The sequence below is a fragment of the Ornithorhynchus anatinus genome, chromosome 4 (genome assembly GCF_004115215.2).
Source record: "Ornithorhynchus anatinus isolate Pmale09 chromosome 4, mOrnAna1.pri.v4, whole genome shotgun sequence".
NCBI classification, from domain to species: Eukaryota; Metazoa; Chordata; class Mammalia; order Monotremata; family Ornithorhynchidae; genus Ornithorhynchus; species Ornithorhynchus anatinus.
The window spans coordinates 87,896,153-87,912,638 of record NC_041731.1 but is presented as its reverse complement, the minus strand read 5'-3'; the positions used below and the strand labels follow the sequence as shown (position 1 = coordinate 87,912,638).

General features: G+C 42.1%; 1 protein-coding gene across 3 annotated transcripts in view; it reads left to right on the top strand.

The window, feature by feature from the left end:
* LOC100074803 (uncharacterized oxidoreductase ZK1290.5-like) overlaps positions 1-16,486 on the top strand; it is a 215,752-nt gene that overhangs the window by 129,998 nt on the left and 69,268 nt on the right. The gene's annotated exons all lie outside the window — the stretch shown is intronic.

The following is a 16,486-nucleotide window of genomic DNA, read 5'->3' as shown; positions in this document are numbered from 1 at the left end:
TCACAGTCTAGAGGAGGAGACAGATATAAAGAGATAGATAAATGAATAAATGAATAAATTACAGCTATATACAGATATATACATATGTGCTGTGGGGATGGGTGGGAGGATGAATGAAGGAGCAAATAAGAGTGGCACAGAAAGGAATGGGAGAAGACGATAGGAGGGCTTAGTCAGGGAAGGATTCTTAGAGGAGATTTGCCATCAATAAGGTGTTGAAAAGGGGGAGACCAATTATCTGTCTTATATGAGGAGGGAGGGCATGCCAGGCCAGAGGAAGGATGTGGGTGAGAAGTCAGCAGTGAGATAGATGAGATTGAGATACAGTGAGAATGTTAGCATTCAAGGTTGAAGTGTGTGGACTGGGTTGTAGTAGAAGAGTAGTGAGGTGAAGTACAAGGGGGTAAGGTGATTAAGTGCTTTAAAGCCAATGGTGAGGAGTTTTTGTCTGATGGAGGTGGATGGGCAACCACTGGAGTTTGCAGACACATTCCCTGCCCACAATATGTCTAGAGGGTCAGTTTGAAGCACTTCCTTAATATGAAAATTGCAAGAAACACCTTGGGGAAAAATTGTTTATTCAATGCTTATTATGTAAAGAACACTTCACTAAGAATTTGGGAGAGTACAATGCAATAGAGTTGGTAGACGGGATTCCTTCCCTCAAGAAGTTTATGATCTAATGGGATGATAATACTAATATTATTATTATTATTATACTCATTAAGCACTTACTATATGCCAAACACTATAAAACACTGGGATAGATGCAAAATAAACAGGTTGGACACAGTCTCTTTCCCACAAGAAATAACACTTACTGAGAGACTAAACATGGAATATTCTATTTTGTGCTTGGGAAAGTACAGAGATTTAGAAGACATGATCCGATCTGTGCTCTCAAGGAATATACATTCAAGTGATAGGCACAAACCCTTAAATGCATTTCAGATAGGGTAAGTAATGGGGTATATACAAAATAAGTATAAGAGCCTCAGGGGATGTAGCAACTTAATATTTGGGAAACATGGAAAGGTTGAGGACGCTATTGGGGAATGCAAGGTGGGAAGATTATAGATTGCTGGGGGAAGGCCTCCTGGAGGAGATGTGATGAGATGGGACATGACATCCCCCATCATGGATATGTTGGACATGAAGGGGGATGGAGTTCCAGTAAGTCAAAAGTGTGTAAGAAGTTCATTCATTCATTCAATTGTATTTATTGAGTGCTTACTGTGTGCAGAGCACTGTACTAAGTGCTTGGGTAAGTACAGTATAACAATAAACAGGCACATTCCTTGCTCACAACGAGCTGACAGTCTAGCGAGGGGAGACAGACATTAATAGAAATGAATAAATTACAGATATGTGCATAAGTGCTATAGGGCTGGGAGACCCATGGTTAGGAAGCAAGTCTGGGCAATGTAGAAGGGAGTGGGAGAAGAGGAAAAGAGGGGTTAGTCAGGGAAGGCGCCTTGGTGGAGATATGCCTTCAATAAAGCTTTGAAGTGGTGGGGAGAGTAATTTTCTGTTGGATTTGAGGAAGGGAGAGTGCAGACCAGAGGCAGGATGTGGGCATTAAGTTGGTGGCAAGATAGATGAGATTGAGGTACAGCGAGATGGTTGGCATTAGAGGAGTGGAATGTGCGGGCTGGGTTGTAGTAGAAGAGTAGTGTGGTGAGGTAGGAAAGGTCAAGATGGTTGAGTGCTTTATAGCCAATGGTGAGGATTTCTGTTTGGTGCGGTGGTGGATGGGCAACCCCTGGAGGTTCTTGAAGAGTGGGGAAACATGGCCTGAACATTTTTGTAGGAAAATGATCCGGGCAGCAGAGTGAAGTATGAACTGGAGTGGGGAGAGACAAGAAGTTGGTAGGTCAGCAAGGAGGCTGATATACTAATCAAGGCAGGATAGGATAAGTGATTGTATTAATGTGATAGCAGTTTGGGTGAAGAGGAGAGGTAAGATTTTAGCAATGCTGTGAAGATGGAACTGACGGGATTTAGTGATGGATTGGGGTTGGTGGTATGAAAGATGAGAAAAGAGCAGGTTAGCTTGAGTAGAATGAGGATAAAGAGAAGAAAACAGATTAGTAGGAGGGAGATAGCTGATTGAATGCTTTAATGGCCAGGAATTTCTATTCATTGCAGAGAAGAATCAACAACCACTGGAGGTTTTTGTGGGGAGACATGAGGGATTTGTCATTTTAGAAAATGACCAGGGGTGAAGAATGAAAGATGGACTGGAGAAGGGAGAAACTGGGGCAGTGAGAACAGTGAAGGGGGTGATGCAGCATCCAGGCTATCATAATGATCTGGACAACTGTGGTAGCCATTTGGATGGATAGAAAGAGATTCTGGAAATTTTGTGGAAGAACTAACAGGATTTGGTGACACACTGAATGTAGGGGTTGAACATGAAGGAAGAGTCAAAGGTAATTCAAAGGTAATAGGCTTGAGAGATGAGGAGGATGGTGCTGCTTTCGACTGACAGGAAAGTGAAGTGTGGGGGAGATGATTTGTGGTGGAATACAAGTTAAATTTTAGACATTGTTCTTGAGGTGCTGGCAGGACATTCATTCAAAAATGGCCTGGAGGCATGAGAAAGAACAAGATTGTTGAGGAAAGGGATTGGGGCTAATGAGATAAATTATCACCTATGCAGAAGTAGTAGTTCAAGCCTTGGAAGTTGATGGGCTCCTTAAGGGAGTGAGTGTAAAGTGAGAAGAGAAGGGGTTAGAGATTTGAGGACCACCCAGAGTTAGGATTATAGAGCTGAAAGAAATACCAGCGAAAGAAACTGAGGAGGGGCCAGATAGGTAAACCAAGAGAATTAAGAGAGAACTGTGCTAGAGATATCAGAGTAAGATAATAATAATAATAATAATTTGGTATTTGTTAAGCGCTTACTATGTGCCAAGAGCTGGTCTAAGTGCTGGGCAGATACAAGGTAATGAGGTTGTCCCTCATGGGGCTCACAGTCTTCATCCCCATTTTACAGATGAGGTAACTGAAGCACAGAGAAGTTAAGTGACTTGGCCAAAGTCACACAGCTGATAAGTGGCAGAGCCAGGATTAGAACCCACAACCTCTGACTCCCAAGCCCATGCTCTTTCCCCTGAGCCACGCGGATAGTGTGTCAAGACTCAGTTCTGGGTCCCCTTATATTGTCCATTTACGCCCATCCCCTGGAGAGCTGATTTGCTCCAGTCATCTCTACATGGATGATTTCCAAATCTCCCTCTCCAGGCCTGACCTCTCTCCTCTGCAGTCTCACAGTTTTTTCTGCCTTCAGAACATTTCTGTTTTGGATGACCTGCTGACACCGCAAACTTAACATGGCCAAAACAAAACTCCTCATCTTCCTACCCAAACCCTGTTCTCCCACTGGCTTTCCCATCACTGTAGACAGCACTGTCACCCTCCTTGCCTCACAAATTCATTACCTTGGGTTTATCCTCGACTTATCTCTCTCATTCAACCCACACCGAATTCTGTCAGTTCTACCTTTACAATAGTGTTAAAATCCACCTTTCCTCTGTATCCAAACTGTTATTACACTTTTCCAAGCATTTATCTTTTCCCACCTTAACTACTTCATCCTCCTCCTCCATGTCTCCTGACTCTCCTCACTCCAGTCCATACTTCACTCTGTTGTCCAGATCATTTTTCTTAAAAAAATCCAGTCATTGTATCTCTACTTCTCAAGAACCTCCAGTGTTTGCTTATCCACCTCTGCATCAAAGAGAAACTCCTTACCATTGGCTTGAAAGCATTCAATTAGCTTGTCCCCTCACATCTTATCTCATGGATATTCTACTACAACCCAGCCCTCATACTTCACTTCTCTAATGCCAGCTTACTCACTGTACACTGATCTCTCTATTTTACTGCTGACCCTTGCTGTGGCCTCCCTCTGGCCTGGCACTGCCTCCTTCTTCATATTCAACAGACCATCACTCCTCCCACCTTCATCTCCTCCAAGAGGCCTTCTATGACTAAGCCCTCATTTCCTCTACTTCCTCTTCCTTCTGCGTTGCTCTGGCTGAAGATGAAAGAAATTAGGATAGCGTGGCATCTATTCAATTTAGCAAGTAGGTGGTCCGTGGTGATCTCAGGGAAGTGAAGTTGGTGGAAACTGGATTGTAGAGATTTCAGTCTATAAAGAAGGCAGGTCTACTGATCCATTAGAGGTAAAAGTGATTTTATGTGTAGCACCCAATGGAAGATCTTTCAGGAGACAATTGGGTAGTCACACAACTACCCAGTGGGGTGGATGGAGAAAAGCAGCAGCTACTCTCTGAATCAGCGCTGAGCTGGGATTTGAACCCATGACCAGTAGAGAAGCAGCGTGACTCAGTGGGCTTGGGAGTCAGAGGTCATGGGTTCTAATCCCTGCTCTGCCGCTAGTCAGCTGTGTGACCTTGGGCAAGTCACCTAACTTCTCTGTGCCTCAGTTACCTCATCTGCCAAATGGGGATTAAAACTGTGAGCCCCACGTGGGACAACCTGATCACCGTGTATCTCCCAGTGCTTAGAACAGTGCTTTGCACATAGTAAGCGCTTAACAAATACCACAATTTTTTTTTTAGTAGAAGTAGTTGCAGCAGCAGCATTTATTGAGTACCTGTTTTGTGCAGCATGTACACTGGCTGCTTGGGGAGTTCAGAATAACAAAGTGACTTGATCCCTGCCCACAAGGAGCCTATACTTTAAAGGGGAAACAAACATAAATCTTTTTATGGTTTATGTTTTTATGACAACTTGAATGGTCAAAATAAATCAGGTACACCAATTTATATGACCGCTTAGGAGGTTGTAAATAGTTCATAAATTCTAGAGTTGGCTGAAGGGATGTTGTGACTTAAGGTGCTGGGAAGTCAACTGGGGAAGCTTAATGGAGGAAATGCAATTTAAGGAGAACTCTATTGGTCATCTCTCTAGAAGACTGCAAGTTTCTTGAGGGTAGGGGGTCATTGCTACTACCTCTATTTTTTGGTTCTCTCAAGGAGCAGAGTGGCTTAGTTGAAAGAGCATGGGCCTGGGAGTCAGAGGACTTGGGGTGTAAACCCCCCTCAGCATGACCTTGGGCAAGTCACTTAACTTCTCTGTGCCTCAGTTCCCTCAGCTGTAAAATGGGGTTTCAATGCCCATTCTCCCTCCTACCTAAATTGTGAACCCTCTGTGGGGCGGAAACTGTGTCTGACCATATCAACCTCTATCTTTTCCAGTACTTAAAACAGTGCTTGACACATAGTAATAGCTTAATAATAATGGTATTTGTTAAGCGCTTACTATGTGCAGAGCACTGTTCTAAACGCTGGAGTAGATATTGGGTAATCAGATTGTCCCACATTGGGCTCTCATTTTTTAATCCCCATTTTACAGATGAGGTAACTGAGGCCCATAGAAGTTAAGTGACGTGCCCAAGGTCACACAGCAGACACGTGGTGGATCGGGATTAGAACCCACAACCTCTGACTCCCAAGCCCGGGCTCTTTCCACTAAGCCACGCTGCTAACTCTCCCAAGCCCTTAGTACATGCTCTGCACACAGTGAGCACTCAATAAATTCCACTGATTGATTTATTTGAATATAGGGAGTTGTGGTCAGTCTTGTGTTGGGAGAGAAAATGTTTTAAGCCATGGGAAAACATTGGCATGCATGGGAAAGCATGGGCGAGAGGTGAAGGCCAGAAACACAAGAACAAAGTGCAGTTCACAGATTGGCTGGGGAGGAATGAAGATAGCAAGTTGGGAAATAGTGGGAGAAGAGAACAGATAGGTAGAAGGGCCAAGTGGTGGAGAACCTTGAAGCCAGTTGTGATGAGTTTTTGTTTGATGTGGGGAGACACAGGAAACCAGTGGAGGGTTGTGAGGAGAGAAGAGCGATGCGCTGAGCAACGCTTCAGGAAAGTGACCCTTGCAGAACTAAGAAGTATAGACTGTAGAGGGGAGGGGATCGAGTCTGTGAAACTGGCCTGCTTCAAAGTCTAATGGGAGCCAAGGAATGGAATCCAGCAACTGCAGTAACACCGCAGGGATCACTGGAGGCCATTGGTGGTGATGATGATGGTAGTTGTTAAGTGCTTACTATGTGCTAAGCACTGTTCTAAGCACTGGGGTAGATACAATCTTAATTGGGGCCCACAATCTTAATCCCCATTTTACAGATGAGGTAACTGAGGCACAGAGAAGTTAAGTGTCTTGCTCAAAGTCACACAGCTGATAAGCGGCAGAGCGGGTTTAGAACCCATGACCTCTGACTCCCAAGCCTTTGCTCTTTCCCCTAAGCCGAGGACCTAATTCAATCAACCAATCAGTCAATGGTATTTGTTGAGAGCTTGTGAGGTGCAGAGCACTGTAGTAGTTCTGTGCTCTGCATAATACAGATATTCAATTCAATTACTGGTGATCAAGGAATAGTTCCAATTTTCTCACTGGCTTTGGAGGTTCTTTCTTCTACTCCCCAGCACAACCCCTTTTCCCTTTGTTTTTGCAACAAATTACATTCTGTACAACCAACAGTAGTGCTGAGGAAGGTTGAGAGTTTGAGTATTCAGAAGGAACCAAAGCAAGTTTTGAAGCAGAATTATGAGGACAATGAGATGATTCAGAAGCTAAAGAGGCAGAGGTGGGAGGGGGTTGTGCAATAGGCAAGGAGATGTGTTAGTTGCCTTCGCCCTAGGCAGTATTGCTGTAATATCTCCTTTTCCAGTTGCAGCTGCCAAGTTGTAGAACTGTTTCATTTTCTCAAGGTGCTCACTGGATTTGCAGGTGGGAAGGCAGACAGGAATGGCTGAAGGTAGACAAACAGGAATGACTTCTCTCCCAAGTTGAATCTTTCCTCAAAAAGAAACTAAGTCATTCAAGGGAATAGGATGACGAGGGAACCCTCACAAACCAGCTATCCCCAAGATCTCATCTCTGCTCCAAATATCTGGATCTGGTCCTGGTAGCAGCCCGATTAATCAACCAATAAATCAGTGGTATTTATTCACTGGATTATCAACTCCTCACTAGACTGTAAACTCCTTGCATGCAGGGATCGTGTCTCCCAAACAGTTCAGTGCTCTGCACCCAGTAAGTACTCAATAAATTGATTGAGTGATTGATTATTAAGCACATATTTTGCGTAGAGCTCTGTACTGAGCGCTTGGACCATACTGACTGGAATTCCACTTCTGCCCATAAAGGAAGCATCAATGCCCACTTTGTGGGTGACAGCCATGTTTCCTGACCACTTGGAGGAACCCTTCAGAGACATTCACCCCATCCCTGACCTCTAACCCTCCGATACCCTGTCATGCAGTGGCAATGATGGCTCCACTGTGTCTCCAGTTCCGTCTGGGAGCTTGACGCATGTCAGACTCACTTCCCTCAGACTCTTTGCAAACAGTCAATCAATCATATTTATTGAGCGCTCATTGTCACAGAGCACTGTACTAGGCACTTGGGGGTGTACAATACAACAAAGTTGGTAGACACGTTCCCTGCCCACAATGAGCTTGCAGTCTAGATGGAGAGACAGAAATTAATACAGAGTACATATAGGTATATAAGTGTTGTGGGTCTGCGGTAGGGGTGAATAAAGGGAGAAAATCCAATTATAAGGGCGATGCAGAAGGGAGTGAGAGAAAAGGAAATGAGAGCTTAGTCAGGGAAGCCCTCTGGGAGGAGATGTGCCTTCAGCAAACCTTTGAAGGCTTTGTAGTTCAGCACACCCACTTCTGTGAGCATCTGCTCAGAGAGGATTGCTCATGTGGAGAGAACTAGCAGAAGATTTTCAGTGAACAGGAGTTTAAAGATGCACCAGTCTTGGTCACCCATTATTTATTGGCTGCCTACAGTGGACAGAGCACCATACTAATCACTTAGGAGACTGCAGTAAATTTTAGTAGACATGATTCCTGCCCTTAATGATTTCAGGGTTAAGAAGGAACCATGGTAACTGTAATACAATAGGATACTGGGTGACAGAATTCTAAAACCATTAGGGAGCAGTAATATAGCGGGAAGAGATTGGGAACCAAGAGATCTGTGTTCTCTGAAAAGTGGAACCATGTCCCACTATGAGTCTCAGTACACTGGTCAGCACTCAGTAAATACTATTGATTGGTGGACTGATGAGGCATGATCTGATTTCCAGATCAGACTTAAGTAAAATGGCTTAAGTAAAAGTAAAAAAGTAAAAGACTTTTAGAGAATTTATCTTTCCTGGAGAGGTAGCTAGCCCCCAAAGTTAGCAAAGCAGCATGGCCTAGTGAATCAAGCACAGGCCTGGGAGTCAGGAGGACCTGGGTTCTAATCCCAGCTCAGCCATGTGTCTTCTGGGTGACCTTGGGCAAGTCACTTATCTTCTCTGTGTGTCTCTGGTCCCTTCTCCACAAAATGGAGATTAAGACTGGGAGCCCTTGTGGGACATGGACTGAGTCCAACCTGATTATCTTGTATCTACTTCAGCTTTTAGTACAGTGCTCTCTCTGCCCTGTTTACTCTCCTCCTTCAAAACCTTGCTCTTCCACCAACTCAGTTAAATATATACCCTTCTCCTAGCCAAGGTCTTTTGTCGGCGATGGGCTGAGGAGTAATTCTACTGTAAAGTTTTGTAATTTTTTTTCCATATGTAAAATTAAAATGCATTTTCATTTTGCCTGATTATAATGTATTTATCCCAGGTCCTAGTACAGTACTTGGCACTTGGTAAAATGCTTAACAAACCACACAATTATCATTATTGCTTTTAATACTAAAGGCTTAAAATTGCCTTTCCCTTAACAAAGTGCAGAAGGAAAGATACATGGCAGAAAGAAAATGCTAAAATCACTATCAGCATCCTTGAACTTTCTGCTCAAAAATAAATCCTCAGTGAAATGTGGTTTTTATGCCAAGACTCTGGAGAAACCTTTACAGACTTTGAAAACCATGAGCAATATTTATAAGCCAGTTGCTATCCACTATGTATTTATTATTTTTGCAGTTGAACTAAAAGGAAGGAATTTCCTGTTTAAGTTTTTAAAATGGGAAGGCTGATGAATTCCTTTAAGCAAATTGAAGAATTTCATTTTCCACGAAGCCCTATATTGTCAAGTGAAATGCATTTCTATTTTAACTGTTTGTGTATCATATGTATTAGGAAATTTCTGATTTTCTACTACAGTCCAGCCCATATACTTCATTCCTCTAATACCAACCTACTCACAGTACCTTGATCTTGTCTGTCTTGCTGCTGATTCCTCCCCCATTCTGCCTCTGGCCTGGAACACCCTTCCTCTTCATATCCGACATACGATCATTCTCCCCACCTTCAAAGACTTATTAAAAGCACATCTCTTCCAAGAGAGCTTCCTGGACTAAGCCCTAATTTCCTCTTCTCCCATTCCCTTCTGCATCACCTTTACATTTGGATTAGTACCCTTTATTCACTGCTCCCTCAGATCCACAGCACCTCTGTACATATATGCTATTTATTTATGTTAAAATCTGCCTCTCCCTCTAGACTTTTAGCTCTCTGTGGGCAGGGAACATGTCTACCAACTCTGTTATATTGTACTCTCCCAGGTGCTTAGTAGAATGCTCTGCACACAGTGAGAGCTAAATAAATATGCTTGATTGATCGATTATGTAGAACTTGATCTAGGAGCTGCAGTGAGGACTAGTGGATAGACCACAGGACTGGGTGCCAGGAAAACTGGGTTCTAATCCCAGCTCAATCATTAATGGCATTTATTGAGTGCCTTCTGGATGTTGAGCACTGTACTAAGCACTTGGGAAAGTACAACAGAATTGGTGGTCGTGATCCATGCCTACACCGAGTTGACAGCTTTCAGGGGAGATAGACATTAGAATGAATTATAGATAGGAGAAATAGAAGATTCTCAATCAAGAGCACTGAATAATTCATTAATTAGAAGGAACCCAAAAGCTGCAATATTATCTGACGGCTTACAGGAGAGTACTCCAGGCTATTTTGCTTAAATGAATATGTCATCAAAGGAAGCCAGTATTTCTGAATTCACTGCAGTTTTGCTTATCTGCTTCCTGCATATCTCAAGTTCTGGTATAGCCCGATTTTTCTCATGCAGTGAACAGTAATGTATTCTAGTTGTTTTGGCACATTTCAGGTCATTTCACTTATGATTGGGTCAGGGATGTGTTCCAGTGTTCCTGGCAATAACCTGCTGCCTGAATGAACTCTCTCATAGGTCATGGTCATTTTTTTCTGGTTTTAAAAATATATATATGTACATATGTATATATATGCACATATATATATCTGTATAGTTCTAGAATTCCATTTAAGTATCTCTCTCGATGATTCAGATTATCAGTTATTCTAATTATACTCTTTCTGGGACGTTTGGGTAATTGTGGTTCTGTTGGATTGGCTGGCTGTCCAGACTTCAGTTTTGAGGAAGATGGGTTTTACCAGCTTCAAGCCACGTCACCTCTTCTCTGCTCCTGCTGAGAGGCATGTCTTGTGTCATTTACATATCAACATCTTCTTTTGGACAGAACTCTAGACAAAGCTCTAATGCATTACCCAAAGTCAGAACTTCACTACTATTTATTTTTGATTGGCTGCATCAGAGCAATGCCCAAGACAAATAAGTGGAAGCTACAAATCATCTGATAATCTCACTTTTTCAGTTCCAACCTCTCCGAGCTATCTTGGCAAGAGCAGGTAATAAGTAGCAAAATTGACTGAAGTGAGTTTCTGCTCTCCCTATCACTGCTTGATTATTGAAGGAGCTAATGAATAGTAAAATCACAAGCAGCAGGAAGGAGACAAATGAATCAATCAAGCAATTATTTATGCAGCACTTCCTCTATGCCAAGCATTGTACTAAGCTTTTCGAGAGAATGATGGTATGAATAGACAAGATCCCTGCCCTCAGGGAATTTACAATCTAGCAGGGGTGATCGCCCCTCTCAGGATCACTCCTGGAGCGTTTCCAGTACTCTAAGGGTCTCCGCAACAGGAAGGAGAGTCAAGCTGCATCTAAATCCTTGCCCAGTGGCTAGCTAGTGGAAGGCAATCTGCTATAAGTTAAAGCTCACCTGGGCTGGACGGCAGTGGCTTGGGAGAGAGTCGAGGGTGGAGACTCAAGTTTACTGCATGGAAGGAGGCGGCGGTAAACCACTTTCATATTTTGACCAAGAAAACTCTAAGGATACACTACCAGAATGTGTGGAGCAGCGTGGCTCAGTGGAAAGAGCATGGGCTTTGGAGTCAGAGGTCATGGGTTCGAATGCCGGCTCGGCCACTTGTCAGCTGTGTGACTTTGGGCAAGTCACTTAACTTCTCGGTGCCTCAGTGACCTCATCTGTAAAATGGGGATTAAGACTGTGAGCTCCACGTGGGACAACCTGATTCCCCTCTGTCTACCCCAGCGCTTAGAACAGTGCTCGGCACATAGTAAGCGCTTAACAAATACCAACATTATTATTATTATTATCATTATTAGAATGATTACAGATGGAGGTGGGGAGTTCTGGGAGAGATATGTCTGTGGTGTCTCGGAAACGACTCGAAAGCACAAGACAAGACAAGGGTTGTTAGACACTAAAATGAATTACAGATTGGGGAAACAATAGAATATAAATATATATATATATATATATATATATATATATATATATATATATAAGTGCAACAGGGGCACACGTGTTTAGAAGATGCACAAGAACTGGAATGGCAGAGTGGGGACAGAAGTTGGGATGATGGGAGATAAATCAGGGAAAGTCTCCTGGAAAAGATATAATTTCCAAATGGCCTTGAAGATGGGGAGAACAGTGGTCTGATATGTGACTTCTCTGTACCTCAGTTTCCTCATGTGTAAACTGGGAATAAAATATCTCTTCTCCCACCCTCCTAGACTGTGACCCCCAGGAGGAAGAGGGACTGGAACCAACCTAATTATCTTGTATCTACCCCAGCACATAGTATAGTGCTTGGCACATAGCAAACACTTAATAAATGCCACAGTTTATTAGGGAGATCCAGGCAGAAGGGAAGGCATAATTGTTAATCCTCCAAATGGCCTTGGCTTTATTCTGTTTCCTTGAAGAATTTACAATGAAAAGAATGCACAGTTCCTACCTCTCACAAGCAAGTCATCTTGAATACCAATAGATAATTATAATAATAATGGTATTTGTTAAGTGCTTACTGTGTGCCAGGCATTGTACTAAGCACTGGGGTGGGCACAAGCAATTTGGGTTGGAAACAGTTCCTGTCCCACATGGGGCTCACAGTCTCCATCTCCATTTTACAGATGAGGTAACTGAGGCACAGAGAGATGAAGTGATTTGCCTAAGGTCACACAGCAGGCAAGTGGCAGAGCCAGGATGAGAACACAGACCTTCTGACTCCCAGGTCCTTGTTCTATCCACTATGCAATGCTGCATCTGAAACCTGACAACCCAGGTGGCAGTATTTTAACGTAGAAGTGAAGTAGTTTAAAAATTTGGTCCCCTGCTAATCAAACAATTTACCTCCGGAAAGAACATTTTGTCCAGCTTGTTGGAAAAACCGCTTTTCTACATCATCATTTTTTACTCATTCTTATAGGGTCAATTATGATTTATATATTATCAGTAGAGTGAGAAATGCAAGTCAGCGGACAGCATAGGCCTGCAGAGCTTCCAGTGTATATTTCTGATCTAAGCCATTGCGCCTCCATTGTAGTAGTTACTCAGAGGAGACTTATCAAGACAATTCTTTAATAGCCTGAGAGAGGAATCGCTACCTATCTAACCACATCTTCCTGAAATGGAACGATCTATTCACTAACTCCTTCAAATGAATAGGATAATTAAGTACTTTACTGTTAGAGAGGAAGAATGAGAATGCCTCAAATCTTGAAGCATGGGACTTCATCCTTGACTAAATCATATGAATGATAGTATTCTGTCTGTGAATTGTAATTTTCTTAAAGTTTCAAAATACCTTTATTTTTCAGAGATATAAAGAGTATTTATTGTTCTTAAAATTTTTTTAAGCCTTTCAGAAAAAATGGTTCTGCGTAAATAGTGTCTTAGAGGAAAGTGTAACATATTTAGTTGGAAATTTGATTCATAGAAAGTAAAGTGCCAGTTGTAGCCTTCACATTTTTCTGCTAAAAAGAACTACATCCTGTCTGAAGCTGAACTGGTACATACTAAAAAGAATCATACAGCCAACTGAATAAGAAAAATAGTGAAAAAAAACCAAGATGTTCTTCGGAAAGGACCAGATGGAAGTCTTTATAACTATTTAAAAATCCCCTCCTAGGTACTGTGGCTTACCACAGCGGTGTTCTGAAATACCTTGTTAAGCAGAAAGTTGTGATTTAAATCAATGGTCCACATGGATTTAAAAAAACGATGTTTTAGTTGTACATATAGAACCCACCCAGAAAGTGAATATGCACATCTCTCTTGGCTCATATCCCTTATGTGCTGCCCCAAATTTCAATTTTCAAGTTTTATGTTCATTTTGAAAAATTGCATTCCAAATTAGTAGCATAGCCTAGAGGAAAAAGCATAGGTCTGGGAGTCAGGAGACCTGAGTTCCAATCCCAGGTTTCCCACCTGTCTTCTTTGTGACCAAGTGCATATAATTTACTTCTCGGTGCCTCAGTTTCCTCATCCATAAAATGATGCTCCTCCACTTAGCAGCTGTGTGATTTGGGACAAGTCACTTAATTTCTCTGTGCCTCAGTTACCTCATCTGTAAAATGGGGATTAAGACTGTGAGTCCCATGTGAGACAATTTCATTACCGTAAGTACCCTAGCGCTTAGAACAGTGCTTGGCACATAGTAAGCACTTAAATACCATCATCATCATTATTATTATTATTGTTATTATTATTAAGACTGAGAGCCCTATGTGGGGTAGGGAGTGTGTCCGGTCTGCTTACATTCTATCTACCCCAAGCAAGTAGTACATTGATTGCCACAAAGTAAGCACTTAATACATACTACAGTCATTAGGGGAAGCAGCGTGGCTCAGTGGAAAGAGGCTGGGCTTCGGAGTCAGAGGTCATGGGTTCAACTCCCGCCTCTGCCACTTGTCAGCTGTGTGACTATGGGCAAGTCACTTCACTTCTCTGTGCCTCAGTTACCTCATCTGTAACATGGGGATTAACTGTGAGCCTCATGTGGGACAACCTGATTACCCTGAATCTATCCCAGCGCTTAGAACATTGCTCTGCACATAGTAAGCGCTTAACAAATACCAACATTATTAGTAGATGCACACCACTGTTATACAGTGTTAAATTTCTGAAACAGATTTAGGGAATTGATTTAATGCCTGAACTAAATGTCATCCACAAATCTTTTAACTCTTATAAATTAATGAATTTTACTTTAAGATCCAATCCTGACCAAAAAAAGAACCCCCCCCCCCCAAAAAGTAGTTTCAAGGGAAAAACATAATCAATGTCAATTAAATAAAATACATTAATAGTACATAAATAAATACAGTACAAGAGTATGTAATAGCAGTTGTTCATCATCATGTTGGAAAATGACGACATTCATAAATATAGGTAGTTTAGATGGTTTTAACTGCTCAAGTGTCCAGGCTGCTTCTAAATGGCACTGCTGCTACCAGACAATATATTGGGGTAGCTGCTTGCAGTGGATTTGGTTTGAGGTAGGGCAGAGAATATTCTGCCATCAGTAGGGCGTACACTTGATCCATGACATTACTGGCATCATCATTGCAAATACCGAGCCTGACTCTCATCTCTGGAGGAAAATATATTGTAGGCTAATATTTGTTTTATGCTGTTTTTAAGAAATATATTTCCACTCACACTGCTTGGATATCCTTAATGTTTGGGCCTTCAAAGCATGTTGCGAGGTTTTAGGAAGTCTTTTATTTCTTATACAGTATTTGTTCAGTGCTTACCATGTGCAAAGCACTGTACGAAGCACTGGGGTAGATATGTTAGTCAGATAGGACACAGGGCCTTTACCATGGGGAGCTCCCAGTGTAGAGGAAAGGGAGAACAAGTACGGAATCCCCATTTTATATATGAGGAAACAGAGGTCCAGAGGAGTTAAGTGAATTGCCCAAGGTAACACAGCAGGCAGGTGGCAGAGAGTCAGAATTAGATCCTAGGTTCTCTGATAATGAGGCCTATGCTCTTTCCACTAAGCCAAGCTGCTTCTCACCTTTCTGCCTCTCTGCTGAATAACTACTATGATGGAAGCTCAAAGGCTCAGATTTGAAATGAAATGACCAGTGGTATTTATTGAGCACTTATTGTGTAGAGCACTGTAATAAGCACTTGGGAGAATACACTATAACAGAGTTGGTAGACACATTCCCTGTTCTTAAATGAGCTTACATATTTGAATAATAATAATGATGATGGTATTTGTTAAGTTCTTACTATGTGCCAAGCACTGTTCTAAGCACTGAGCAAGTGTTCTAAGTGCTGTTGAGTGGGAGACCTACAGATTTTCCCTGAGATAAAAAACAAGTTACCTTAAGGGTATTAATGGATATTCCAGAGAAGCACTGTGAATCAGTGTGGTTTAGTGGAAAGAGCCCAAGCTTGGGAGTCAGAGGCTGTGGGTTCTAATCCCGGCTCATACTGCCACTTGTTTTCTGTGTGACCTTAGGCAAGTCACTTCACTTTTCTGTGCCTCAGTTCCCTCATCTGTAAAATGGGGATTAAGACTTTGATCCCCAGGTGGGACAACCTGATTACCTTGTATCTACCTTAGCGCTTAGAACAGTGCTTGGCACATAGTAAACACTTAACAAATACCATTATTATTATTATTCCAGATGACCAGTTCAAGTACTCTCTAATTTACAATTACATATTGAGCCCTTATTTTCTTCAGTCTCTCCAAAGCATGGTCTTACTGAATTTTCCATTCACTGGACCAAGCTGAAGCCTGGAGTCTGACCTTAAGAATAAGGCAAACAAAAATAAAGTATTTCATCTTCTGACCTTGCAGGCTGCAGTAAAAGAGATAAGGCTAAGAAGAAGAATTTTGGAATGTCTGGTCTAGGAAATGAAAACTTCAGCCTCTTGCCTTTGTAGACAGGCAGACTGTAGTCTGCAGGTTTTAGCTCTATTTACCATATTTGTTTCCTACACAATAGGGGCATTTTTGAGTAAAGACCTAATCCATCACTGAAATGCATTTACAGTTTATAATGAAACTCTACTTCCAGCAAATTGTATGTGCCTGGAGGTGTAAAAGAACTCAATTGCTTTTTAAAATTGAAGAATAATCTATATATTTCACCAAATCCCATGTCTACTGTTGCTAATTAGCACAGGTTCCAGACCTGAAAAGATTAGACAGCACCTACATAATAATAATAATGTTGGTATTCGTTAATGTGGCCCAAGCACTATGTGCAGAGCACTGTTCTAAGCAATGGGGGAGATACAGTTAATGTGACCCAAGCACTATGTGCAGAGCACTGTTCTAAGCACTGGAGGAGATACAGGGTCATCAGGTTGTCCCACTT